The following is a 22,868-nucleotide window of genomic DNA, read 5'->3' on the forward strand; positions in this document are numbered from 1 at the left end:
TGTCTGCATATGAAAACAGAAAAGGGGCGTGCAGGGCATGGTGGCCTTTTGCGGCGCTTGACTGACCCCTAGTTTGAATTAAACACCTCCACCCTCCTTCGGTGTGGGGCTCATGTTGGCTATGCCCCAGCCCCTGAAGCATTCAAGCTGATTTCTTGCAGCAGCTGGCCACTGTAACAGCTCCAGAGCTGCTCTGTAAGGCAAGTAAAAGGGTGTGGGCCCTGCAGCACTACCTGTAGTTTGCATTGTGCATTGGAAGGCACAAAGTAAGCAGACGGGAGGAGAAGTCAGGATAGTGCACAAGGGTATAGAAGGGAGCGGCTGAAGAAAAGAGAAGTGGAAACAGACAGCAAACTAGGCTGGAGAGAGACCTGAGACAAAGAGATCTGAATTATACGAGAGCCGACCAGGGGAAACACAAATTATGCAGTCAAGTTTCCCACATTTGGGGAAATCGCAGGAGCAGCACACCCAGAGTACAATGGGTGAGCCTTGCCCTGGCAGAAGCACCTTCATGATCATAGTATCTCACCTGGCAGGTAAGTAGGAGTTGGGCTAGAGCTGGGGAGGGTCGCTGCTCGGGTACCCCCCTGTAAAGTGAAGGAGATCCAACTGAGGCAGCACAAGGGAACTCTCGAAAGAAGAACAAGGCTAAAGGAAAATCTGAGACAAAGAAATCTGACTTTTACCAGAGCTGACCAGAAGAAATCACAAACACAGCCTCCCACTACCACAAATAATGCAGTCAAGTTTCCCACATTTGGGGAAATCACAGGGGTCAGCATACCCAAAATGCAATGAATAAACCTCACCCTGGGAGAAAAATCTTCATGACCATGGTATCTCCTATGCAAAATAAGTATGATTTGGAATAGGGCTGGGGAGGGCCGCTGCTCATGCACATCTCTGTCAAGTAAAGGAGATTTAACTGAGGCAACACAAGGGAACTCTCATCTGGGGACAACAACTGCAGGGAGAACATATATTTTCAGATGAACATGGGAGGGCAGAAGGCTGCCTAATACTGAAGCACCCCCAAACAACAAACCAAATGCAACAACTAGTGCAAGCATTCCTGGGGGAAGGCCTGCCGCAGATGGATTTGCATATGGTGATGTCATCCAAGCAGTGGGTCAAAGTTGGCTTCAACCCTCGTCTGCATATGAAAAGAGAAAAGGGGCGTGCAGGGCATGGTGGCCTTTTGCGGCGCTTGGCTGACCCCTAGTTTGCATTAAACACCTCCACCCTCCTTTGGTGTGGGGCTCATGTTGGCTATGCCCCAGCCCCTGAAGCATTCAAGCTGATTTCTTGCAGCAGCTGGGCACTGTAACAGCTCCAGAGCTGCTCTGTAAGGCAAGTAAAAGGGTGTGGGCCCTGCAGCACTACCTGTAGTTCGCATTGTGCGTTGGAAGGCACAAAGTAAGCAGACAGGAGGAGAAGTCAGGATAGTGCGCAAGGGCATAGAAGGGAGCGGCTCAAGAAAAGAGAAGTGGAAACAGACAGCAAACTAGGCTGGAGAGAGACCTGAGACAAAGAGATCTGAATTATACGAGAGCCGACCAGGGGAAACACAAATTATGCAGTCAAGTTTCCCACATTTGGGGAAATCGCAGGAGCAGCACACCCAGAGCAATGGGTGAGCCTTGCCCTGGGAGAAGCACCTTCATGATCATAGTATCTCACCTGGCAGGTAAGTAGGAGTTGGGCTAGAGCTGGGGAGGGTCGCTGCTCGGGTACCCCCCTGTAAAGTGAAGGAGATCCAACTGAGGCAGCACAAGGGAACTCTCGAAAGAAGAACAAGGCTAGAGGAAAATCTGAGACAAAGAAATCTGACTTTTACCAGAGCTGACCAGAGGAAAGCACAAACACAGTCCCCCACTACCACAAATAATGCAGTCAAGTTTCCCACATTTGGGGAAATCACAGGGGTCAGCATACCCAAAATGCAATGAATGAACCTCACCCTGGGAGAACAATCTTCATGACCATGGTATCTCCTATGCAAAATAAGTATGATTTGGAATAGGGCTGGGGAGGGCCGCTGCTCATGCACATCTCTGTCAAGTAAAGGAGATTCAACTGAGGCAGCACAAGGGAACTCTCATCTGGGGACAACAACTGCAGGGAGAACACATATTTTCAGATGAACATGGGAGGGCAGAAGGCTGCCTAATACTGAAGCACCCCCAAACAACAAACCAAATGCAACAACTAGTGCAAGCATTCCTGGGGGAAGTTCTGCAGAAGACGGATTTGCATACGGTGATGTCATCCAAGCAGTGGGTCAAAGTTGGCTTCAACCCTCATCTGCATATGAAAAGAGAAAAGGGGCGTGCAGGGCATGGCGGCCTTTTGCGGTGCTTGGATGACCCCTAGTTCGCATTAAACACCTCCACCCTCCTTTGGTGTGGGGCTCATGTTGGCCATGCCCCATCCCCTGAAGCATTCAAGCAGATTTCTTGCAGCAGCTGGGCACTGTAACAGCTCCAGAGCTGCTCTGTAAGGCAAGTAAAAGGGTGTGGGCCCTGCAGCACTACCTGTAGTTTGCATTGTGCATAGGAAGGCACAAAGTAAGCAGACGGGAGGAGAAGTCAGGATAGTGCACAAGGGTATAGAAGGGAGCGGCTGAAGAAAAGAGAAGTGGAAACAGACAGCAAACTAGGCTGGAGAGAGACCTGAGACAAAGAGATCTGAATTATACGAGAGCCGACCAGGGGAAACACAAATTATGCAGTCAAGTTTCCCACATTTGGGGAAATCGCAGGGGCAGCACACCCAGAGTGCAATGGGTGAGCCTTGCCCTGGGAGAAGCACCATCATGATCATAGTATCTCACCTGGCAGGTAAGTAGGAGTTGGGCTAGAGCTGGGGAGGGTCTCTGCTCGGGCACCCCCCTGTCAAGTGAAGGAGATCCAACTGAGGCAGCACAAGGGAACTCTCAAAAGAAGAACAAGGCTAGAGGAAGATCTGAAACAAAGAAATCTGACTTTTACCAGAGCTGACCAGAGGAAAACACAAACACAGTCCCCCACTACCACAAATAAAGCAGTCGAGTTTCCCACATTTGGGGAAATCACAGGGGTCAGCATACCCAGAATGCAATGAATGAACCTCACCCTGGGAGAATAATCTTCATGACCATGGTATCTCCTATGCAAAATAAGTATGATTTGGGATAGAGCTGGGGTGGGCCGCTGCTCAGGCACATCTCTGTCAAGTTAAGGAGATTCAACTGAGGCAGCACAAGGGAACTCTCATCTGGGGACAACAACTGCAGGGAGAACACATATTTTCAGATGAACATGGGAGGGCAGAAGGCTGCCTAATACTGAAGCACCCCCAAACAACAAACCAAATGCAACAACTAGTGCAAGCATTCCTGGGGGAAGGCCTGCCGCAGATGGATTTGCATATGGTGATGTCATCCAAGCAGTGGGTCAAAGTTGGCTTCAACCCTCGTCTGCATATGAAAACAGAAAAGGGGCGTGCAGGGCATGGTGGCCTTTTGCGGCGCTTGTCTGACCCCTAGTTTGCATTAAACACCTCCACCCTCCTTCGGTGTGGGGCTCATGTTGGCTATGCCCCAGCCCCTGAAGCATTCAAGCTGATTTCTTGCAGCAGCTGGGCACTGTAACAGCTCCAGAGCTGCTCTGTAAGGCAAGTAAAAGGGTGTGGGCCCTGCAGCACTACCTGTAGTTTGCATTGTGCATTGGAAGGCACAAAGTAAGCAGACGGGAGGAGAAGTCAGGATAGTGCACAAGGGTATAGAAGGGAGCGGCTGAAGAAAAGAGAAGTGGAAACAGACAGCAAACTAGGCTGGAGAGAGACCTGAGACAGAGAGATCTGAATTATACGAGAGCCGACCAGGGGAAACACAAATTATGCAGTCAAGTTTCCCACATTTGGGGAAATTGCAGGAGCAGCACACCCAGAGTACAATGGGTGAGCCTTGCCCAGGGAGAAGCACCTTCATGATCATAGTATCTCACCTGGCAGGTAAGTAGGAGTTGGGCTAGAGCTGGGGAGGGTCGCTGCTCGGGTACCCCCCTGTAAAGTGAAGGAGATCCAACTGAGGCAGCACAAGGGAACTCTCGAAAGAAGAACAAGGCTAAAGGAAAATGTGAGACAAAGAAATCTGACTTTTACCAGAGCTGACCAGAGGAAAGCACAAACACAGTCTCCCACTACCACAAATAATGCAGTCAAGTTTCCCACATTTGGGGAAATCACAGGGGTCAGCATACCCAAAATGCAATGAATGAACCTCACCCTGGGAGAAAAATCTTCATGACCATGGTATCTCCTATGCAAAATAAGCATGATTTGGAATAGGGCTGGGGAGGGCCGCTGCTCATGCACATCTCTGTCAAGTAAAGGAGATTCAACTGAGGCAGCACAAGGGAACTCTCATCTTGGGTCAACAACTGCAGGGAGAACACATATTTTCAGATGAACATGGGAGGGCAGAAGGCTGCCTAATACTGAAGCACCCCCAAACAACAAACCAAATGCAACAACTAGTGCAAGCATTCCTGGGGGAAGTTCTGCAGAAGACGGATTTGCATACGGTGATGTCATCCAAGCAGTGGGTCAAAGTTGGCTTCAACCCTCATCTGCATATGAAAAGAGAAAAGGGGCGTGCAGGGCATGGCGGCCTTTTGCGGTGCTTGGATGACCCGTAGTTCGCATTAAACACCCCCACCCTCCTTTGGTGTGGGGCTCATGTTGGCCATGCCCCATCCCCTGAAGCATTCAAGCTGATTTATTGCAGCAGCTGGGCACTGTAACAGCTCCAGAGCTGCTCTGTAAGGCAAGTAAAAGGGTGTGGGCCCTGCAGCACTACCTGTAGTTTGCATTGTGCATTGGAAGGCACAAAGTAAGCAGACGGGAGGAGAAGTCAGGATAGTGCACAAGGGTATAGAAGGGAGCGGCTGAAGAAAAGAGAAGTGGAAACAGACAGCAAACTAGGCTGGAGAGAGACCTGAGACAAAGAGATCTGAATTATACGAGAGCCGACCAGGGGAAACACAAATTATGCAGTCAAGTTTCCCACATTTGGGGAAATCGCAGGAGCAGCACACCCAGAGTACAATGGGTGAGCCTTGCCCTGGGAGAAGCACCTTCATGATCATAGTATCTCACCTGGCAGGTAAGTAGGAGTTGGGCTAGAGCTGTGGAGGGTCGCTGCTCGGGTACCCCCCTGTAAAGTGAAGGAGATCCAACTGAGGCAGCACAAGGGAACTCTCGAAAGAAGAACAAGGCTAAAGGAAAATCTGAGACAAAGAAATCTGACTTTTACCAGAGCTGACCAGAGGAAAGCACAAACACAGTCTCCCACTACCACAAATAATGCAGTCAAGTTTCCCACATTTGGGGAAATCACAGGGGTCAGCATACCCAAAATGCAATGAATGAACCTCACCCTGGGAGAAAAATCTTCATGACCATGGTATCTCCTATGCAAAATAAGTATGATTTGGAATAGGGCTGGGGAGGGCCGCTGCTCATGCACATCTCTGTCAAGTAAAGGAGATTCAACTGAGGCAGCAAAAGGGAACTCTCATCTTGGGACAACAACTGCAGGGAGAACACATATTTTCAGATGAACATGGGAGGGCAGAAGGCTGCCTAATACTGAAGCACCCCCAAACAACAAACCAAATGCAACAACTAGTGCAAGCATTCCTGGGGGAAGGCCTGCCGCAGATGGATTTGCATATGGTGATGTCATCCAAGCAGTGGGTCAAAGTTGGCTTCAACCCTCGTCTGCATATGAAAACAGAAAAGGGGCGTGCAGGGCATGGTGGCCTTTTGCGGCGCTTGTCTGACCCCTAGTTTGCATTAAACACCTCCACCCTCCTTCGGTGTGGGGCTCATGTTGGCTATGCCCCAGCCCCTGAAGCATTCAAGCTGATTTCTTGCAGCAGCTGGGCACTGTAACAGCTCCAGAGCTGCTCTGTAAGGCAAGTAAAAGGGTGTGGGCCCTGCAGCACTACCTGTAGTTTGCATTGTGCATTGGAAGGCACAAAGTAAGCAGACGGGAGGAGAAGTCAGGATAGTGCACAAGGGTATAGAAGGGAGCGGCTGAAGAAAAGAGAAGTGGAAACAGACAGCAAACTAGGCTGGAGAGAGACCTGAGACAAAGAGATCTGAATTATACGAGAGCCGACCAGGGGAAACACAAATTATGCAGTCAAGTTTCCCACATTTGGGGAAATTGCAGGAGCAGCACACCCAGAGTACAATGGGTGAGCCTTGCCCTGGGAGAAGCACCTTCATGATCATAGTATCTCACCTGGCAGGTAAGTAGGAGTTGGGCTAGAGCTGGGGAGGGTCGCAGCTCGGGTACCCCCCTGTAAAGTGAAGGAGATCCAACTGAGGCAGCACAAGGGAACTCTCGAAAGAAGAACAAGGCTAAAGGAAAATCTGAGACAAAGAAATCTGACTTTTACCAGAGCTGACCAGAGGAAAGCACAAACACAGTCTCCCACTACCACAAATAATGCAGTCAAGTTTCCCACATTTGGGGAAATCACAGGGGTCAGCATACCCAAAATGCAATGAATGAACCTCACCCTGGGAGAAAAATCTTCATGACCATGGTATCTCCTATGCAAAATAAGTATGATTTGGAATAGGGCTGGGGAGGGCCGCTGCTCATGCACATCTCTGTCAAGTAAAGGAGATTCAACTGAGGCAGCACAAGGGAACTCTCATCTTGGGACAACAACTGCAGGGAGAACACATATTTTCAGATGAACATGGGAGGGCAGAAGGCTGCCTAATACTGAAGCACCCCCAAACAACAAACCAAATGCAACAACTAGTGCAAGCATTCCTGGGGGAAGTTCTGCAGAAGACGGATTTGCATACGGTGATGTCATCCAAGCAGTGGGTCAAAGTTGGCTTCAACCCTCATCTGCATATGAAAAGAGAAAAGGGGCGTGCAGGGCATGGCGGCCTTTTGCGGTGCTTGGATGACCCCTAGTTCGCATTAAACACCTCCACCCTCCTTTGGTGTGGGGCTCATGTTGGCCATGCCCCATCCCCTGAAGCATTCAAGCTGATTTCTTGCAGCAGCTGGGCACTGTAACAGCTCCAGAGCTGCTCTGTAAGGCAAGTAAAAGGGTGTGGGCCCTGCAGCACTACCTGTAGTTTGCATTGTGCATTGGAAGGCACAAAGTAAGCAGACGGGAGGAGAAGTCAGGATAGTGCACAAGGGTATAGAAGGGAGCGGCTGAAGAAAAGAGAAGTGGAAACAGACAGCAAACTAGGCTGGAGAGAGACCTGTGACAAAGAGATCTGAATTATACGAGAGCCGACCAGGGGAAACACAAATTATGCAGTCAAGTTTCCCACATTTGGGGAAATCGCAGGAGCAGCACACCCAGAGTACAATGGGTGAGCCTTGCCCTTGGAGAAGCACCTTCATGATCATAGTATCTCACCTGGCAGGTAAGTAGGAGTTGGGCTAGAGCTGGGGAGGGTCGCTGCTCGGGTACCCCCCTGTAAAGTGAAGGAGATCCAACTGAGGCAGCACAAGGGAACTCTCGAAAGAAGAACAAGGCTAAAGGAAAATCTGAGACAAAGAAATCTGACTTTTACCAGAGCTGACCAGAGGAAAGCACAAACACAGTCTCCCACTACCACAAATAATGCAGTCAAGTTTCCCACATTTGGGGAAATCACAGGGGTCAGCATACCCAAAATGCAATGAATGAACCTCACCCTGGGAGAAAAATCTTCATGACCATGGTATCTCCTATGCAAAATAAGTATGATTTGGAATAGGGCTGGGGAGGGCCGCTGCTCATGCACATCTCTGTCAAGTAAAGGAGATTCAACTGAGGCAGCACAAGGGAACTTTCATCTGGGGACAACAACTGCAGGGAGAACACATATTTTCAGATGAACATGGGAGGGCAGAAGGCTGCCTAATACTGAAGCACCCCCAAACAACAAACCAAATGCAACAACTAGTCCAAGCATTCCTGGGGGAAGTTCTGCAGAAGACGGATTTGCATACGGTGATGTCATCCAAGCAGTGGGTCAAAGTTGGCTTCAACCCTCATCTGCATATGAAAAGAGAAAAGGGGCGTGCAGGGCATGGCGGCCTTTTGCGGTGCTTGGATGACCCCTAGTTCGCATTAAACACCTCCACCCTCCTTTGGTGTGGGGCTCATGTTGGCCATGCCCCATCCCCTGAAGCATTCAAGCTGATTTCTTGCAGCAGCTGGGCACTGTAACAGCTCCAGAGCTGCTCTGTAAGGCAAGTAAAAGGGTGTGGGCCCTGCAGCACTACCTGTAGTTTGCATTGTGCATTGGAAGGCACAAAGTAAGCAGATGGGAGGAGAAGTCAGGATAGTGCACAAGGTTATAGAAGGGAGCGGCTGAAGAAAAGAGAAGTGGAAACAGACAGCAAACTAGGCTGGAGAGAGACCTGAGACAAAGAGATCTGAATTATACGAGAGCCGACCAGGGGAAACACAAATTATGCAGTCAAGTTTCCCACATTTGGGGAAATCGCAGGGGCAGCACACCCAGAGTGCAATGGGTGAGCCTTGCCCTGGGAGAAGCACCTTCATGATCATAGTATCTCACCTGGCAGGTAAGTAGGAGTTGGGCTAGAGCTGGGGAAAGTCGCTGTTCGGGCACCCCCCTGTCAAGTGAAAGAGATCCAACTGAGGCAGCACAAGGGAACTCTCGAAAGAAGAACAAGGCTAGAGGAAGATCTGAGACAAAGAAATCTGACTTTTTCCAGAGCTGACCAGAGGAAAGCACAAACACAGTCCCCCACTACCACAAATAATGCAGTCGAGTTTCCCACATTTGGGGAAATCACAGGGGTCAGCATACCCAAAATGCAATGAATGAACCTCACCCTGGGAGAACAATCTTCATGACCATGGTATCTCCTATGCAAAATAAGTATGATTTGGGATAGGGCTGGGGAGGGCCGCTGCTCATGCACATCTCTGTCAAGTAAAGGAGATTCAACTGAGGCAGCACAAGGAAACTCTCATCTGGGGACAACAACTGCAGGGAGAACACATATTTTCAGATGAACATGGGAGGGCAGAAGGCTGCCTAATACTGAAGCACCCCCAAACAACAAACCAAATGCAACAACTAGTACAAGCATTCCTGGGGGAAGTTCTGCAGAAGACGGAATTGCATACGGTGATGTCATCCAAGCAGTGGGCCAAAGTTGCCTGGAACCCTCATCTGCATATGAAAAGAGAAAAGGGGTATGCAGGGCATGGCGGCCTTTTGCGGCGCTTGGATGACCCTTAGTTCGCATTAAACACCCCCACCCTCCTTCGGTGTGGGGCTCATGTTGGCCATGCCCCATCCCCTGAAGCATTCAAGCTGATTTCTTGCAGCAGCTTGGCACTGTAACAGCTCCAGAGCTGTTCTGTTAGGCAAGTAAAAGGGTGTGGGCCCTGCAGCACTACCTGTAGTTTGCATTGCGCATTGGAAGGCACAAAGTAAGCAGACAGGAGGAGAAGTCAGGATAGTGCACAAGGGTATAAAAGGGAGCGGCTCAAGAAAAGAGAAGTTGAAACAGACAGCAAACTAGGCTGGAGAGAGACCTGAGACAAAGAGATCTGAATTATACGAGACCTGACCAGGGGAAACACAAATTATGCAGTCAAGTTTCCCACATTTGGGGAAATCGCAGGGGCAGCACACCCAGAGTGCAATGGGTGAGCCTTGCCCTGGGAGAAGCACCTTCATGATCATAGTATCTCACCTGGCAGGTAAGTAGGAGTTGGGCTAGAGCTGGGGAGGGTCGCTGCTCGTGCACCCCCCTGTCAAGTGAAGGAGATCCAACTGAGGCAGCACAAGGAAACTCTCGAAAGAAGAACAAGGCTAGAGGAAGATCTGAGACAAAGAAATTTGACTTTTACCAGAGCTGACCAGAGGAAAACACAAACACAGTCCCCCACTACCAACAAATAAAGCAGTCGCGTTTCCCACATTTGGGGAAATCACAGGGGTCAACATACCCAGAATGCAATGAATGAACCTCACCCTGGGAGAGTAATCTTCATGACCATGGTATCTCCTATGCAAAATAAGTATGATTTGGGATAGGGCTGGGGAGGGCCGCTGCTCATGCACATCTCTGTCAAGTAAAGGAGATTCAACTGAGGCAGCACAAGGGAACTCTCATCTGGGGACAACAACTGCAGGGAGAACACATATTTTCAGATGAACATGGGAGGGCAGAAGGCTGCCTAATACTGAAGCACCCCCAAACAACAAACCAAATGCAACAACTAGTGCAAGCATTCCTGGGGTAAGTTCTGCAGAAGACGGATTTGCATACGGTGATGTCATCCAAGCAGTGGGTCAAAGTTGGCTTCAACCCTCATCTGCATATGAAAAGAGAAAAGGGGCGTGCAGGGCATGGCGGCCTTTTGCGGTGCTTGGATGACCCCTAGTTCGCATTAAACACCCCCACCCTCCTTTGGTGTGGGGCTCATGTTGGCCATGCCCCATCCCCTGAAGCATTCAAGCTGATTTATTGCAGCAGCTGGGCACTGTAACAGCTCCAGAGCTGCTCTGAACGGCAAGTAAAAGGGTGTGGGCCCTGCAGCACTACCTGTAGTTTGCATTGTGCATTGGAAGGCACAAAGTAAGCAGACGGGAGAAGTCAGGATAGTGCGCAAGGGCATAGAAGGGAGCGGCTCAAGAAAAGAGAAGTTGAAACAGACAGCAAACTAGGCTGGAGAGAGACCTGAGACAAAGAGATCTGAATTATACGAGAGCCGACCAGGGGAAACACAAATTATGCAGTCAAGTTTCCCACATTTGGGGAAATCGCAGGAGCAGCACACCCAGAGTGCAATGGGTGAGCCTTGCCCTGGGAGAAGCACCTTCCTGATTAGAGTATCTCACCTGGCAGGTAAGTAGGAGTTGGGCTAGAGCTTGGGAGGGTCGCTGCTCGGGCACCCCCCTGTCAAGTGAAGGAGATCCAACTGAGGCAGCACAAGGAAACTCTCGAAAGAAGAACAAAGCTAGAGGAAGATCTGAGACAAAGAAATCTGACTTTTACCAGAGCTGACCAGAGGAAAGCACAAACACAGTCCCCCACTACCACAAATAATGCAGTCGAGTTTCCCAAATTTGGGGAAATCACAGGGGTCAGCATACCCAGAATGCAATGAATGAACCTCACCCTGGGAGAACAATCTTCATGACCATGGTATCTCCTATGCAAAATAAGTATGATTTGGGATAGGGCTGGGGAGGGCCGCTGCTCAGGCACATCTCTGTCAAGTAAAGGAGATTCAACTGAGGCAGCACAAGGGAACTCTCATCTGGGGACAACAACTGCAGGGAGAACACATATTTTCAGATGAACATGGGAGGACAGAAGGCTGCCTAATACTGAAGCACCCCCAAACAACAAACCAAATGCAACAACTAGTAAAAGCATTCCTGGGTGAAGGTCTGCAGAAGACGGATTTGCATACGGTGATGTCATCCAAGCAGTGGGCCAAAGTTGGCTGGAACCCTCATCTGCATATGAAAAGAGAAAAGGGTTATGCAGGGCATGGCGGCCTTTTGCGGCGCTTGGATGACCCCTAGTTCGCATTAAACACCTCCACCCTCCTTCGGTGTGGGGCTCATGTTGGCTATGCCCCAGCCCCTGAAGCATTCAAGCTGATTTCTTGCAGCAGCTGGGCACTGTAACAGCTCCAGAGCTGCTCTGTAAGGCAACTAAAAGGGTGTGGGCCCTGCAGCACTACCTGTAGTTCGCATTGTGCGTAGGAAGGCACAAAGTAAGCAGACGGGAGAAGTCAGGATAGTGCGCAAGGGCATAGAAGGGAGCGGCTCAAGAAAAGAGAAGTGGAAACAGACAGCAAACTAGGCTGGAGAGAGACCTGAGACAAAGAGATCTGAATTATACGAGAGCCGACCAGGGGAAACACAAATTATGCAGTCAAGTTTCCCACATTTGGGGAAATCGCAGGGGCAGCACACCCAGAGTGCAATGGGTGAGCCTTGCCCTGGGAGAAGCACCTTCATGATCATAGTATCTCACCTGGCAGGTAAGTAGGAGTTGGGCAAGAGCTGGGGAGGGTCGCTGCTCGGGCACCCCCCTGTCAAGTGAAGGAGATCCAACTGAGGCAGCACAAAGGAACTCTCGAAAGAAGAACAAGGCTAGAGGAAGATCTGAGACAAAGAAATCTGACTTTTACCAGAGCTGACCAGAAGAAAGCACAAACACAGTCCCCCCACTACCAACAAATAAAGCAGTCGCGTTTCCCACATTTGGGGAAATCACAGGGGTCAGCATACCCAGAATGCAATGAATGAACCTCACCCTGGGAGAGTAATCTTCATGACCATGGTATCTCCTATGCAAAATAAGTATGATTTGGGATAGGGCTGGGGAGGGCCGCTGCTCATGCACATCTCTGTCAAGTAAAGGAGATTCAACTGAGGCAGCACAAGGGAACTCTCATCTGGGGACAACAACTGCAGGGAGAACACATATTTTCAGATGAACATGGGAGGGCAGAAGGCTGCCTAATACTGAAGCACCCCCAAACAACAAACCAAATGCAACAACTAGTGCAAGCATTCCTGGGGGAAGGCCTGCAGCAGATGGATTTGCATACGGTGATGTCATCCAAGCAGGGGGTCAAAGTTGGCTTCAACCCTCGTCTGCATATGAAAAGAGAAAAGGGGCGTGCAGGGCATGGCGGCCTTTTGCGACGCTTGGATGACCCCTAGTTCGCATTAAACACCTCCACCCTCCTTCGGTGTGGGGCTCATGTTGGCTATGCCCCAGCCCCTGAAGCATTCAAGCTGATTTCTTGCAGCAGCTGGGCACTGTAACAGCTCCAGAGCTGCTCTGTACGGCAAGTAAAAGGGTGTGGGCCCTGCAGCACTACCTGTAGTTTGCATTGTGCATTGGAAGGCACAAAGAAAGCAGACAGGAGGAGAAGTCAGGATAGTGCACAAGGGTATAAAAGGGAGGGGCTCATGAAAAAAGAAGTGGAAACAGACAGCAAATTAGGCTGGAGAGAGACCTGAGACAAAGAGATCTGAATTATACGAGAGCCGACCAGGGGAAACACAAATTATGCAGTCAAGCTTCCCACATTTGGGGAAATCAGAGTGCAATGGGTGAGCCTTGCCCTGGGAGAAGCACCTTCATGATCATAGTATCTCACCTGGCAGGTAAGTAGGAGTTGGGCTAGAGCTGGGGAGGGTCGCTGCTCGGGCACCCCCCTGTCAAGTGAAAGAGATCCAACTGAGGCAGCACAAGGGAACTCTCGAAAGAAGAACAAGGCTAGAGGAAGATCTGAGACAAATAAATCTGACTTTTACCAGAGCTGACCAGAGGAAAGCACAAACACAGTCCCCCACTACCACAAATAATGCAGTCGAGTTTCCCACATTTGGGGAAATCACAGGGGTCAGCATACCCAGAATACAATGAATGAACCTCACCCTGGGAGAACAATCTTCATGACCATGGTATCTCCTATGCAAAATAAGTATGATTTGGGATAGGGCTGGGGAGGGCCGCTGCTCAGGCACATCTCTGTCAAGTAAAGGAGATTCAACTGAGGCAGCACAAGGGAACTCTCATCTGGGGACAACAACTGCAGGGAGAACACATATTTTCAGATGAACATGGGAGGGTAGAAGGCTGCTTAATACTGAAGCACCCCCAAACAACAAACCAAATGCAACAACTAGTGCAAGCATTCCTGGGGGAAGGCCTGCAGCAGATGGATTTGCATACGGTGATGTCATCCAAGCAGTGGGTCAAAGTTGGCTTCAACCCTCGTCTGCATATGAAAAGAGAAAAGGGGCGTGCAGGGCATGGCGGCCTTTTGCGGCGCTTGGATGACCCCTAGTTCACATTAAACACCTCCACCCTCCTTCGGTGTGGGGCTCATGTTGGCTATGCCCCAGCCCCTGAAGCATTCAAGCTGATTTCTTGCAGCAGCTGGGCACTGTAACAGCTCCAGAGCTGCTCTGTACGGCAAGTAAAAGGGTGTGGGCCCTGCAGCACTACCTGTAGTTTGCATTGTGCATTGGAAGGCACAAAGTAAGCAGACAGGAGGAGAAGTCAGGATAGTGCACAAGGGTATAAAAGGGAGGGGCTCATGAAAAAAGAAGTGGAAACAGACAGCAAACTAGGCTGGAGAGAGACCTGAGACAAAGAAATCTGAATTATACGAGAGCTGACCAGGGGAAACACAAATTATGCAGTCAAGCTTCCCACATTTGGGGAAATCGCAGGGGCACCACACCCAGAGTGCAATGGGTGAGCCTTGCCCTGGGAGAAGCACCTTCATGATCAAAGTATCTCACCTGGCAGGTAAGTAGGAGATGGGCTAGAGCTGAGGAGGGTCGCTGCTCTGGCACCCCCCTGTCAAGTGAAAGAGATCCAACTGAGGCAGCACAAGGGAACTCTCGAAAGAAGAACAAGGCTAGAGGAAGATCTGAGACAAATAAATCTGACTTTTACCAGAGCTGTCCAGAGGAAAGCACAAACACAGTCCCCCACTACCACAAATAATGCAGTCGAGTTTCCCACATTTGGGGAAATCACAGGGGTCAGCATACCCAGAATGCAATGAATGAACCTCACCCTGGGAGAACAATCTTCATGACCATGGTATCGCCTATGCAAAATAAGTATGATTTTGGATAGGGCTGGGGAGGGCCGCTGCTCAGGCACATCTCTGTCAAGTAAAGGAGATTCAACTGAGGCAGCACAAGGGAACTCTCATCTGGGGACAACAACTGCAGGGAGAACACATATTTCCAGATAAACATGGGAGGGCAGAAGGCTGCCTAATACTGAAGCACCCCCAAACAACAAACCAAATGCAACAACTAGTGCAAGCATTCCTGGGGGAAGGCCTGCAGCAGATGGATTTGCATATGGTGATGTCATCCAAGCAGTGGGTCAAAGTTGGCTTCAACCCTCGTCTGCATATGAAAAGAGAAAAGGGGCGTGCAGGGCATGGCGGCCTTTTGCGGCGCTTGGATGACCCCTAGTTCGCATTAAACACCTCCACCCTCCTTCGGTGTGGGGCTCATGTTGGCTATGCCCCAGCCCCTGAAGCATTCAAGCTGATTTCTTGCAGCAGCTGGGCACTGTAACAGCTCCAGAGCTGCTCTGAACGGCAAGTAAAAGGGTGTGGGCCCTGCAGCACTACCTGTAGTTTGCATTGTGCATTGGAAGGCACAAAGTAAGCAGACGGGAGAAGTCAGGATAGTGCGCAAGGGCATAGAAGGGAGCGGCTCAAGAAAAGAGAAGTTGAAACAGACAGCAAACTAGGCTGGAGAGAGACCTGAGACAAAGAGATCTGAATTATATGAGAGCCGACCAGGGGAAACACAAATTATGCAGTCAAGTTTCCCACATTTGGGGAAATCGCAGGAGCAGCACACCCAGAGTGCAATGGGTGAGCCTTGCCCTGGGAGAAGCACCTACATGATCATAGTATCTCACCTGCCAGGTAAGTAGAAGTTGGGCTAGAGCTGGGGAGGGTCGCTGCTCGGGTACCCCCCTGTCAAGTGAAGGAGATCCAACTGAGGCAGCACAAGGGAACTCTCGAAAGAAGAACAAGGCTAGAGGAAGATCTGAGACAAATAAATCTGACTTTTACCAGAGCTGACCAGAGGAAAGCACAAACACAGTCCCCCACTACCACAAATAATGCAGTCGAGTTTCCCACATTTGGGGAAATCACAGGGGTCAGCATACCCAGAATGCAATGAATGAACCTCACCCTGGGAGAACAATCTTCATGACCATGGTATCTCCTATGCAAAATAAGTATGATTTGGGATAGGGCTGGGGAGGGCCGCTGCTCAGGCACATCTCTGTCAAGTAAAGGAGATTCAACTGAGGCAGCACAAGGGAACTCTCATCTGGGGACAACAACTGCAGGGAGAACACAAATTTTCAGATGAACATGGGAGGGCAGAAGGCTGCCTAATAATGAAGCACCCCCAAACAACAAACCAAATGCAACAACTAGTGCAAGCATTCCTGGGGGAAGGCCTGCAGCAGATGGATTTGCATACGGTGATGTCATCCAAGCAGTGGGTCAAACAACAAACCAAATGCAACAACTAGTGCAAGCATTCCTGGGGGAAGGCCTGCAGCAGATGGATTTGCATACGGTGATGTCATCCAAGCAGTGGGTCAAAGTTGGCTTCAACCCTCGTCTGCATATGAAAAGAGAAAAGGGGCGTGCAGGGCATGGCGGCCTTTTGCGGCGCTTGGATGACCCCTAGTTCGCATTAAACACCTCCACCCTCCTTCGGTGTGGGGCTCATGTTGGCTATGCCCCAGCCCCTGAAGCATTCAAGCTGATTTCTTGCAGCAGCTGGGCACTGTAACAGCTCCAGAGCTGCTCTGTACGGCAAGTAAAAGGGTGTGGGCCCTGCAGCACTACCTGTAGTTTGCATTGTGCATTGGAAGGCACAAAGTAAGCAGGCAAGGTCCAGAGAACAGTTAGAGGTCGGAGTAGCACTATCTCAAGTAGTACTACGACAGCACGGATGGATTCTAAATATTCCAAAATCGCAGCTGATTCCGACGACACGTCTGCTGTTCCTAGGGATGATTCTGGACACAGTACAGAAAAAGGTGTTTCTCCCGGAGGAGAAAGCCAAGGAGTTATCCGACATAGTCAGGAACCTCCTAAGACCAGGCCAAGTGTCAGTACAATGCACAATGGTCCTGGGAAAGATGGTGGCTTCTTACGAAGCGATTCCATTCGGCAGATTCCATGCAAGAACTTTTCAGTGGGATCTACTGGACAAATGGTCCGGATCGCATCTTCAAATGCATCAGCGGATAACCCTGTCTCCAAGGACAAGGATGTCTCTCCTGTGGTGGTTACAGAGTGCTCATCTCCTAGAGGGCCGCAGATTCGGCATTCAGGATTGGGTCCTGGTGACCACGGATGCCAGCCTGAGAGGCTGGGGAGCAGTCACACAGGGAAGAAATTTCCTGGGCTTGTGGTCAAGCATGGAAACGTCACTTCACATAAATATCCTGGAACTAAGGGCCATTTACAATGCCCTAAGTCAGGCAAGACCTCTGCTTCAGGGTCAGCCGGTGTTGATCCAGTCGGACAACATCACGGCAGTCGCCCACGTAAACAGACAGGGCGGCACAAGAAGCAGGAGGGCAATGATGGAAGTGGCAAGGATTCTTCGCTGGGCGGAGAATCATGTGATAGCACTGTCAGCAGTGTTCATTCCGGGAGTGGACAACTGGGAAGCAGACTTCCTCAGCAGACACGATCTTCACCCGGGGGAGTGGGGACTTCACCCAGAAGTCTTCCACATGATTGTGAACCGTTGGGAAAAACCAAAGGGTGGACATGATGGCGTCCCGCCTCAACAAAAAGCTGGACAGATATTGCGCCAGGTCAAGGGACCCTCAGGCAATAGCTGTGGACTCTCTGGTAACACCGTGGGTGTACCAGTCAGTGTATGTGTTCCCTCCTCTTCCTCTCATACCAAAAGTACTGAGAATCATAAGAAGGAGAGGAGTAAAGACTATACTCGTGGCTCCGGATTGGCCAAGAAGGACTTGGTACCCGGAAATTCAAGAGATGCTCACGGAAGACCCGTGGCCTCTACCTCTAAGAAAGGACCTGCTCCAGCAGGGACCATGTCTGTTCCAAGACTTACCGCGGCTGCGTTTGACGGCATGGCGGTTGAACGCCGGATCCTGAAGGAAAAAGGCATTCCGGATGAAGTCATCCCTACCCTGATCAAAGCCAGGAAGGATGTAACCATACAACATTATCACCGTATTTGGCGTAAATATGTTGCGTGGTGCGAGGCCAGGAAGGCCCCTACAGAGGAATTTCAACTGGGTCGTTTCCTGCATTTCCTGCAAACAGGACTGTCTATGGGCCTCAAATTAGGGTCCATTAAGGTTCAAATTTCGGCCCTGTCAATATTCTTCCAAAAAGAACTGGCTTCTGTTCCTGAAGTTCAGACGTTTGTCAAGGGAGTACTGCATATACAGCCTCCTTTTGTGCCTCCAGTGGCACCTTGGGATCTCAATGTAGTTTTGGGATTCCTAAAATCACATTGGTTTGAACCACTCACCACTGTGGACTTAAAATATCTCACATGGAAAGTGGTAATGCTGTTAGCCCTGGCTTCAGCCAGGCGTGTCTCAGAATTGACCAAAACAAAAAACTGCAACAAACGAGCGCCTAATCATCAAAATAAAAAGTGAAAACCAATACGTGTTTCATAGAATTAAATAATCACAATTTTATGTTCCTGATAGTCTGCGCTTGCCGGAATACTATGTGTAGTATTGTGGTGATAGCATAGAAAAAGAACAAACGGCTGCGCTGAATATCAGGAACGAAACATGATGTACAGAGAGCCAACGTAAAAAATAACAATGTTTATTAATAAAACATATAAAAAGATTAATTGTCAAATAACCGGTGAAAAATATATACAAATATATATAAGAACAGTCACTAGACGTGAACTAGTGGTATATTGTAATGACTCAGCTTATTGGGGTGAAAAGTTCAGTGATTCACTTGTTAGATAGTTGATAAATACCAGGTGTGTTGGTAGGATCCTAATGAATAAAAAAGTCCCTCAGTTGAAATTGATATTCAATACCTTTCCAAAATGGGCTGGTAAGAGCCGAGCGTCCTCGGCTTCAATGTCCTGCAGTGCCCATATACGCTGTGCAGCGGAAAGGAATGGACCGTCTCTCTCACAACCCGGTCGTGGCGGCGTGTGCGCTGAAGCCGCTGATGTCGGATGCTGTAGAAGGAGGGTGCAGCGGGGACCAAGGAACACCTGGAAGATTTCACCTGAGCTGAGTGTGGATAGGGGCGGGTCCTGACGCGTTTCGTCACGTTCACGTGACTTTCTCAAAGGTAGAATGTTCTTATATATATTTATATATATTTTTCACCGGTTATTTGACAATTAATCTTTTTATATGTTTTATTAATAAACATTGTTATTTTTTACGTTGGCTCTCTGTACATCGTGTCTCAGAATTGGCGGCTTTATCCTATAAAAGCCCTTACCTAATTTTTCATATGTGGTGCCTGCGGCTACTAGGGACTTGGAGGATTCCAAGTTGCTGGACGTAGTCAGGCCCTGAAAATATATGTTTCCAGGACGGCTGGAGTCAGAAAATCTGATTCGCTGTTTATCCTGTATGCACCCAGCAAGCTGGGTGCTCCTGCTTCTAAGCAGACGATTGCTCGTTGGATTTGTAGTACAATTCAGCTTGCACATTCTGTGGCAGGCCTGCCACAGCCAAAATCTGTAAAAGCCCATTCCACACGGAAAGTGGGCTCATCTTGGGCGGCTGCCCGAGGGGTCTCGGCTTTACAACTTTGCCGAGCAGCTACTTGGTCAGGGGAAAACATGTTTGCTAAATTCTACAAATTTGATACCCTGGCTGAGGAGGACCTGGAGTTCTCTCATTCGGTGCTGCAGAGTCATCCGCACTCTCCCACCCGGTTGGGAGCTTTGGTATAATCCCCATGGTCCTTTCGGAGTCCCCAGCATCCACTAGGACGTTAGAGAAAATAAGAATTTACTTACCGATAATTCTATTTCTCATAGTCCATAGTGGATGCTGGGCGCCCATCCCAAGTGCGGATTGTCTGCATTACTTGTACATAGTTATTGTTACAAAAATCGGGTTATTGTTGTTGTGAGCCATCTTTTCAGAGGCTCCTTCTGTTATCATGCTGTTAACTGGGTTCAGATCACAAGTTGTACGGTGTGATTGGTGTGGCTGGTATGAGTCTTACCCGGGATTCAAAATCCTTCCTTATTGTGTACGCTCGTCCGGGCACAGTATCCTAACTGAGGCTTGGAGGAGGGTCATAGGGGGAGGAGCCAGTGCACACCAGCTAGTCCTAAAGCTTTTACTTTGTGCCCAGTCTCCTGCGGAGCCGCTATTCCCCATGGTCCTTTCGGAGTCCCCAGCATCCACTACGGACTATGAGAAATAGAATTATCGGTAAGTAAATTCTTATTTTCTGGACTGTGTCCAGGATCATCCTTAGGAATAGAAGACGTGTCGTCGGAATCAGCTGCGATTTTGGAATATTAAGAATCCAACCGTGCTGCCGCAACACTACTTGAGATAGTGCTACCCCGACTACCAACTGTTCCCTGGATCTTGCCCTTATCCGGAGATCGTCCAAGTAAGGGATAATTAAAACTCCCTTCCTTCGAAGGAGTATCATCATTTCGGCCATTACTTTGGTAAAGACCCGGGGTGCCGTGGACAAACCAAACGGCAGCGTCTGAAACTGATAGTGACAGTTCTGTACCACAAACCTGAGGTACCCTTGGTGAGAAGGGTAATTTGGGACATGGAGATAAGCATCCTTGATGTCCAGAGACACCATATAATCCCCTTCTTCCCGGTTTGCCATCACCGCTCTGAGTGACTCCATCTTGAATTTGAACCTTTGTATGTAAGTGTTCAAGGATTTCAGATTTAAATTAGGTCTCACCGAGCCGTCCGGCTTCGGTACCACAAACAGCGTGGAATAATACCCCTTTCCCTGTTGTAGGAGGGGTACCTTGATTATCACCTGCTGGGAATACAGCTTGTGAATGGCTTCCCATACCGCCTCCCTGTCGGAGGGAGACGTCGGTAAAGCAGACTTTAGGAAAACGGCGAAGGGGAGACGTCTCGAATTCCAATTTGTACCCCTGAGATACCACCTGAAGGATCCAGGGGTCCACCTGTGAGTGAGCCCACTGCACGCTGAAATTTATGAGACGGGCCCCCACCGTTTCTGTTCCTGGGAACTGGCTGTTTGCTGCAGCCTTTTTCCTCTCCCTCTGCCACGGGGCAGAAATGAGGAGCCTTTTGCCCGCTTGCCCTTATGGGGCCCAAAGGACTGCGCCTGATAATACGGCGTCTTCTTATGTTGAGAGGCTACCTGGGGTAAAAATGTGGATTTCCCAGCCGTTGCCGTGGCCACCAGGTCTGTTAGACCTACCCCAAATAACTCCTCCCTTTTATAAGGCGATACTTCCATATGCCTTTTGGAATCAGCATCACCTGACCACTGTCTTGTCCATAACCCTCTTCTGGCAGAAATGGACAGCGCACTTACTCTTGATGCCAGTCGGCAAATATCCCTCTGTGCATCACGCATATATAGAAAGCATCTTTTAAATGCTCTATAGTCAGTAATATACTGTCCCTATCTAGGGTATCAATATTGTCAGTCAGGGAATCCGACCAAGCCACCCCAGCACTGCACATCCAGGCTGAGGCGATTGCTGGTCGCAGTATCACACCCGTGTGAGTGTATATACATTTTAGGATATTTTACTGCTTTCTGTCAGCAGGTTCCTTAAGGGCGGCCGTATCCGGGGACGGTAGTGCCACCTGTTTAGACAAGCGTGTGAGCGCTTTATTCACCCTAGGGGGTGTTTCCCAATGTGCCCTATCCTCTGGCGGGAAGGGGTATGATGCTAATAACTTTTTAGGAATTAACAGTTTTTATCGGGGGAAACCCACGCATCATCACACACTTCATTTAATTCCTCAGATGCAGGAAAAACTACAGGCAGTTTTTTCTCACCCAACATAATACCCTTTTTAGTGGTACTGGTATTATCAGAAATGTGTAAAAACATTTTCCATAGCCTCAATCATGTAATGTGTGGCCCTACTGGAAGTCACATTCGTCTCTTAATCGTCGACACTGGAATCAGTATCCGTGTCGGCGTCTGTATCTGCCATCTGCGGTAACGGGCGTTTTAGAGCCCCTGATGGCTTTTGAGACACCTGGACAGGCACAGGCTGAGTAGCCGGCTGTCTCATGTCATCAATCTTTTGTAAAGAGCTGACACTGTCACGTAATTCCTTCCATAAGCTCAGCCACTCAGGTGTCGACTCCCTAGGGGGTGACAACTCCATTACAGGCAATTGCTCCGCCTCCACACCATTTTCCTCCTCATACATGTCGACACAATCGTACCGACACACACACACACAGGGAATGCTCTGATAGAGGACAGGACCCCACTAGCCCTATGGGGAGACAGAGGGAGAGTATGCCAGCACACACCAGAGCGCTATATATATATATATATATATATATATATATACAGGGATAACCTTATATAAGTGTTTTTCCCCTTATAGCTGCTGTATTGTTATACTATGCCTAATTAGTGCCCCCCTCTCTTTTTTAACCCCTTTCTGTAGTGTAGTAACTGCAGGGGAGAGCCAGGGAGTTTCCCTCCAACGGAGCTGTGAGAGAAAATGGCGCCAGTGTGCTGAGGAGATAGGCTCCGCCCCCTTCTCGGCGGCCTTTTCTCCCGTTTTTCTGTGGAATCTGCCAGGGGTTAAAATTCATCCATATAGCCCTGGGGGCTATATGTGATGTATTTTCGCCAGCCAAGGTGTTTCTATTGCTGCTCAGGGTGCCCCCCCCTAGCGCCCTGCACCCTCAGTGACCGAAGTGTGAAGTGTGCTGAGGAGCAATGGCGCACAGCTGCAGTGCTGTGCGCTACCTTGGTGAAGACAGGATGTCTTCTGCCGCCGATTTTCCGGACCTCTTCTTGCTTCTGGCTCTGTAAGGGGGCCGGCGGCGCGGCTCTGGGACCGAGCTCCGAGGCTGGGCCTGTGTTCGGTCCCTCTGGAGCTAATGGTGTCCAGTAGCCTAAGAAGCCCAATCCACTCTGCACGCAGGTGAGTTCGCTTCTTCTCCCCTTAGTCCCTCGATGCAGTGAGCCTGTTGCCAGCAGGTCTCACTGAAAATAAAAAACCTAAAACTAAACTTTCACTAAGAAGCTCAGGAGAGCCCCTAGTGTGCACCCTTCTC

General features: G+C 49.6%; 26 non-coding genes and 1 pseudogene across 26 annotated transcripts; all 27 read right to left on the minus strand.

The window, feature by feature from the left end:
* Window positions 1–384: 384 nt before the first annotated feature.
* On the minus strand, window positions 385–547 carry LOC134991899 (U1 spliceosomal RNA). The gene has a single exon (XR_010196119.1). It is a non-coding gene; the product is annotated as a U1 spliceosomal RNA (small nuclear RNA).
* A 152-nt stretch (window positions 548–699) lies between these two features.
* Window positions 700–863, minus strand: LOC134992274 (U1 spliceosomal RNA). The gene has a single exon (XR_010196457.1). It is a non-coding gene; the product is annotated as a U1 spliceosomal RNA (small nuclear RNA).
* Window positions 864–1,537: 674 nt separating this feature from the next.
* On the minus strand, window positions 1,538–1,698 carry LOC134991912 (U1 spliceosomal RNA). The gene has a single exon (XR_010196130.1). It is a non-coding gene; the product is annotated as a U1 spliceosomal RNA (small nuclear RNA).
* A 152-nt stretch (window positions 1,699–1,850) lies between these two features.
* On the minus strand, window positions 1,851–2,014 carry LOC134992114 (U1 spliceosomal RNA). The gene has a single exon (XR_010196306.1). It is a non-coding gene; the product is annotated as a U1 spliceosomal RNA (small nuclear RNA).
* A 674-nt stretch (window positions 2,015–2,688) lies between these two features.
* LOC134992442 (U1 spliceosomal RNA) lies at window positions 2,689–2,851 on the minus strand. Its single transcript, XR_010196613.1, has one exon. It is a non-coding gene; the product is annotated as a U1 spliceosomal RNA (small nuclear RNA).
* A 152-nt stretch (window positions 2,852–3,003) lies between these two features.
* LOC134992236 (U1 spliceosomal RNA) lies at window positions 3,004–3,167 on the minus strand. Its single transcript, XR_010196421.1, has one exon. It is a non-coding gene; the product is annotated as a U1 spliceosomal RNA (small nuclear RNA).
* Window positions 3,168–3,841: 674 nt separating this feature from the next.
* On the minus strand, window positions 3,842–4,004 carry LOC134992423 (U1 spliceosomal RNA). The gene has a single exon (XR_010196595.1). It is a non-coding gene; the product is annotated as a U1 spliceosomal RNA (small nuclear RNA).
* Window positions 4,005–4,156: 152 nt separating this feature from the next.
* Window positions 4,157–4,320, minus strand: LOC134992298 (U1 spliceosomal RNA). Its single transcript, XR_010196479.1, has one exon. It is a non-coding gene; the product is annotated as a U1 spliceosomal RNA (small nuclear RNA).
* Window positions 4,321–4,994: 674 nt separating this feature from the next.
* On the minus strand, window positions 4,995–5,157 carry LOC134992458 (U1 spliceosomal RNA). Its single transcript, XR_010196620.1, has one exon. It is a non-coding gene; the product is annotated as a U1 spliceosomal RNA (small nuclear RNA).
* A 152-nt stretch (window positions 5,158–5,309) lies between these two features.
* LOC134992262 (U1 spliceosomal RNA) lies at window positions 5,310–5,473 on the minus strand. The gene has a single exon (XR_010196445.1). It is a non-coding gene; the product is annotated as a U1 spliceosomal RNA (small nuclear RNA).
* Window positions 5,474–6,147: 674 nt separating this feature from the next.
* Window positions 6,148–6,310, minus strand: LOC134992436 (U1 spliceosomal RNA). Its single transcript, XR_010196608.1, has one exon. It is a non-coding gene; the product is annotated as a U1 spliceosomal RNA (small nuclear RNA).
* Window positions 6,311–6,462: 152 nt separating this feature from the next.
* On the minus strand, window positions 6,463–6,626 carry LOC134992263 (U1 spliceosomal RNA). The gene has a single exon (XR_010196446.1). It is a non-coding gene; the product is annotated as a U1 spliceosomal RNA (small nuclear RNA).
* A 674-nt stretch (window positions 6,627–7,300) lies between these two features.
* On the minus strand, window positions 7,301–7,463 carry LOC134992591 (U1 spliceosomal RNA). Its single transcript, XR_010196733.1, has one exon. It is a non-coding gene; the product is annotated as a U1 spliceosomal RNA (small nuclear RNA).
* Window positions 7,464–7,615: 152 nt separating this feature from the next.
* LOC134992264 (U1 spliceosomal RNA) lies at window positions 7,616–7,779 on the minus strand. Its single transcript, XR_010196447.1, has one exon. It is a non-coding gene; the product is annotated as a U1 spliceosomal RNA (small nuclear RNA).
* Window positions 7,780–8,453: 674 nt separating this feature from the next.
* LOC134992378 (U1 spliceosomal RNA) lies at window positions 8,454–8,616 on the minus strand. Its single transcript, XR_010196551.1, has one exon. It is a non-coding gene; the product is annotated as a U1 spliceosomal RNA (small nuclear RNA).
* A 152-nt stretch (window positions 8,617–8,768) lies between these two features.
* Window positions 8,769–8,932, minus strand: LOC134992144 (U1 spliceosomal RNA). Its single transcript, XR_010196333.1, has one exon. It is a non-coding gene; the product is annotated as a U1 spliceosomal RNA (small nuclear RNA).
* A 674-nt stretch (window positions 8,933–9,606) lies between these two features.
* LOC134992405 (U1 spliceosomal RNA) lies at window positions 9,607–9,769 on the minus strand. Its single transcript, XR_010196578.1, has one exon. It is a non-coding gene; the product is annotated as a U1 spliceosomal RNA (small nuclear RNA).
* A 152-nt stretch (window positions 9,770–9,921) lies between these two features.
* On the minus strand, window positions 9,922–10,086 carry LOC134992478 (U1 spliceosomal RNA). Its single transcript, XR_010196639.1, has one exon. It is a non-coding gene; the product is annotated as a U1 spliceosomal RNA (small nuclear RNA).
* A 671-nt stretch (window positions 10,087–10,757) lies between these two features.
* Window positions 10,758–10,920, minus strand: LOC134991901 (U1 spliceosomal RNA). Its single transcript, XR_010196121.1, has one exon. It is a non-coding gene; the product is annotated as a U1 spliceosomal RNA (small nuclear RNA).
* Window positions 10,921–11,072: 152 nt separating this feature from the next.
* On the minus strand, window positions 11,073–11,236 carry LOC134992104 (U1 spliceosomal RNA). The gene has a single exon (XR_010196296.1). It is a non-coding gene; the product is annotated as a U1 spliceosomal RNA (small nuclear RNA).
* Window positions 11,237–11,907: 671 nt separating this feature from the next.
* Window positions 11,908–12,070, minus strand: LOC134992380 (U1 spliceosomal RNA). Its single transcript, XR_010196553.1, has one exon. It is a non-coding gene; the product is annotated as a U1 spliceosomal RNA (small nuclear RNA).
* Window positions 12,071–12,222: 152 nt separating this feature from the next.
* LOC134992376 (U1 spliceosomal RNA) lies at window positions 12,223–12,388 on the minus strand. The gene has a single exon (XR_010196549.1). It is a non-coding gene; the product is annotated as a U1 spliceosomal RNA (small nuclear RNA).
* Window positions 12,389–13,360: 972 nt separating this feature from the next.
* On the minus strand, window positions 13,361–13,524 carry LOC134992109 (U1 spliceosomal RNA). Its single transcript, XR_010196301.1, has one exon. It is a non-coding gene; the product is annotated as a U1 spliceosomal RNA (small nuclear RNA).
* A 674-nt stretch (window positions 13,525–14,198) lies between these two features.
* On the minus strand, window positions 14,199–14,361 carry LOC134991915 (U1 spliceosomal RNA). The gene has a single exon (XR_010196134.1). It is a non-coding gene; the product is annotated as a U1 spliceosomal RNA (small nuclear RNA).
* A 152-nt stretch (window positions 14,362–14,513) lies between these two features.
* On the minus strand, window positions 14,514–14,677 carry LOC134992163 (U1 spliceosomal RNA). Its single transcript, XR_010196351.1, has one exon. It is a non-coding gene; the product is annotated as a U1 spliceosomal RNA (small nuclear RNA).
* A 692-nt stretch (window positions 14,678–15,369) lies between these two features.
* Window positions 15,370–15,511, minus strand: LOC134992353 (U1 spliceosomal RNA; annotated as a pseudogene).
* Window positions 15,512–15,663: 152 nt separating this feature from the next.
* LOC134992203 (U1 spliceosomal RNA) lies at window positions 15,664–15,827 on the minus strand. The gene has a single exon (XR_010196389.1). It is a non-coding gene; the product is annotated as a U1 spliceosomal RNA (small nuclear RNA).
* Window positions 15,828–22,868: the final 7,041 nt, after the last annotated feature.

This window comes from Pseudophryne corroboree, unplaced genomic scaffold (genome assembly GCF_028390025.1).
Source record: "Pseudophryne corroboree isolate aPseCor3 unplaced genomic scaffold, aPseCor3.hap2 scaffold_121, whole genome shotgun sequence".
Classification (NCBI taxonomy): domain Eukaryota; kingdom Metazoa; phylum Chordata; class Amphibia; order Anura; family Myobatrachidae; genus Pseudophryne; species Pseudophryne corroboree.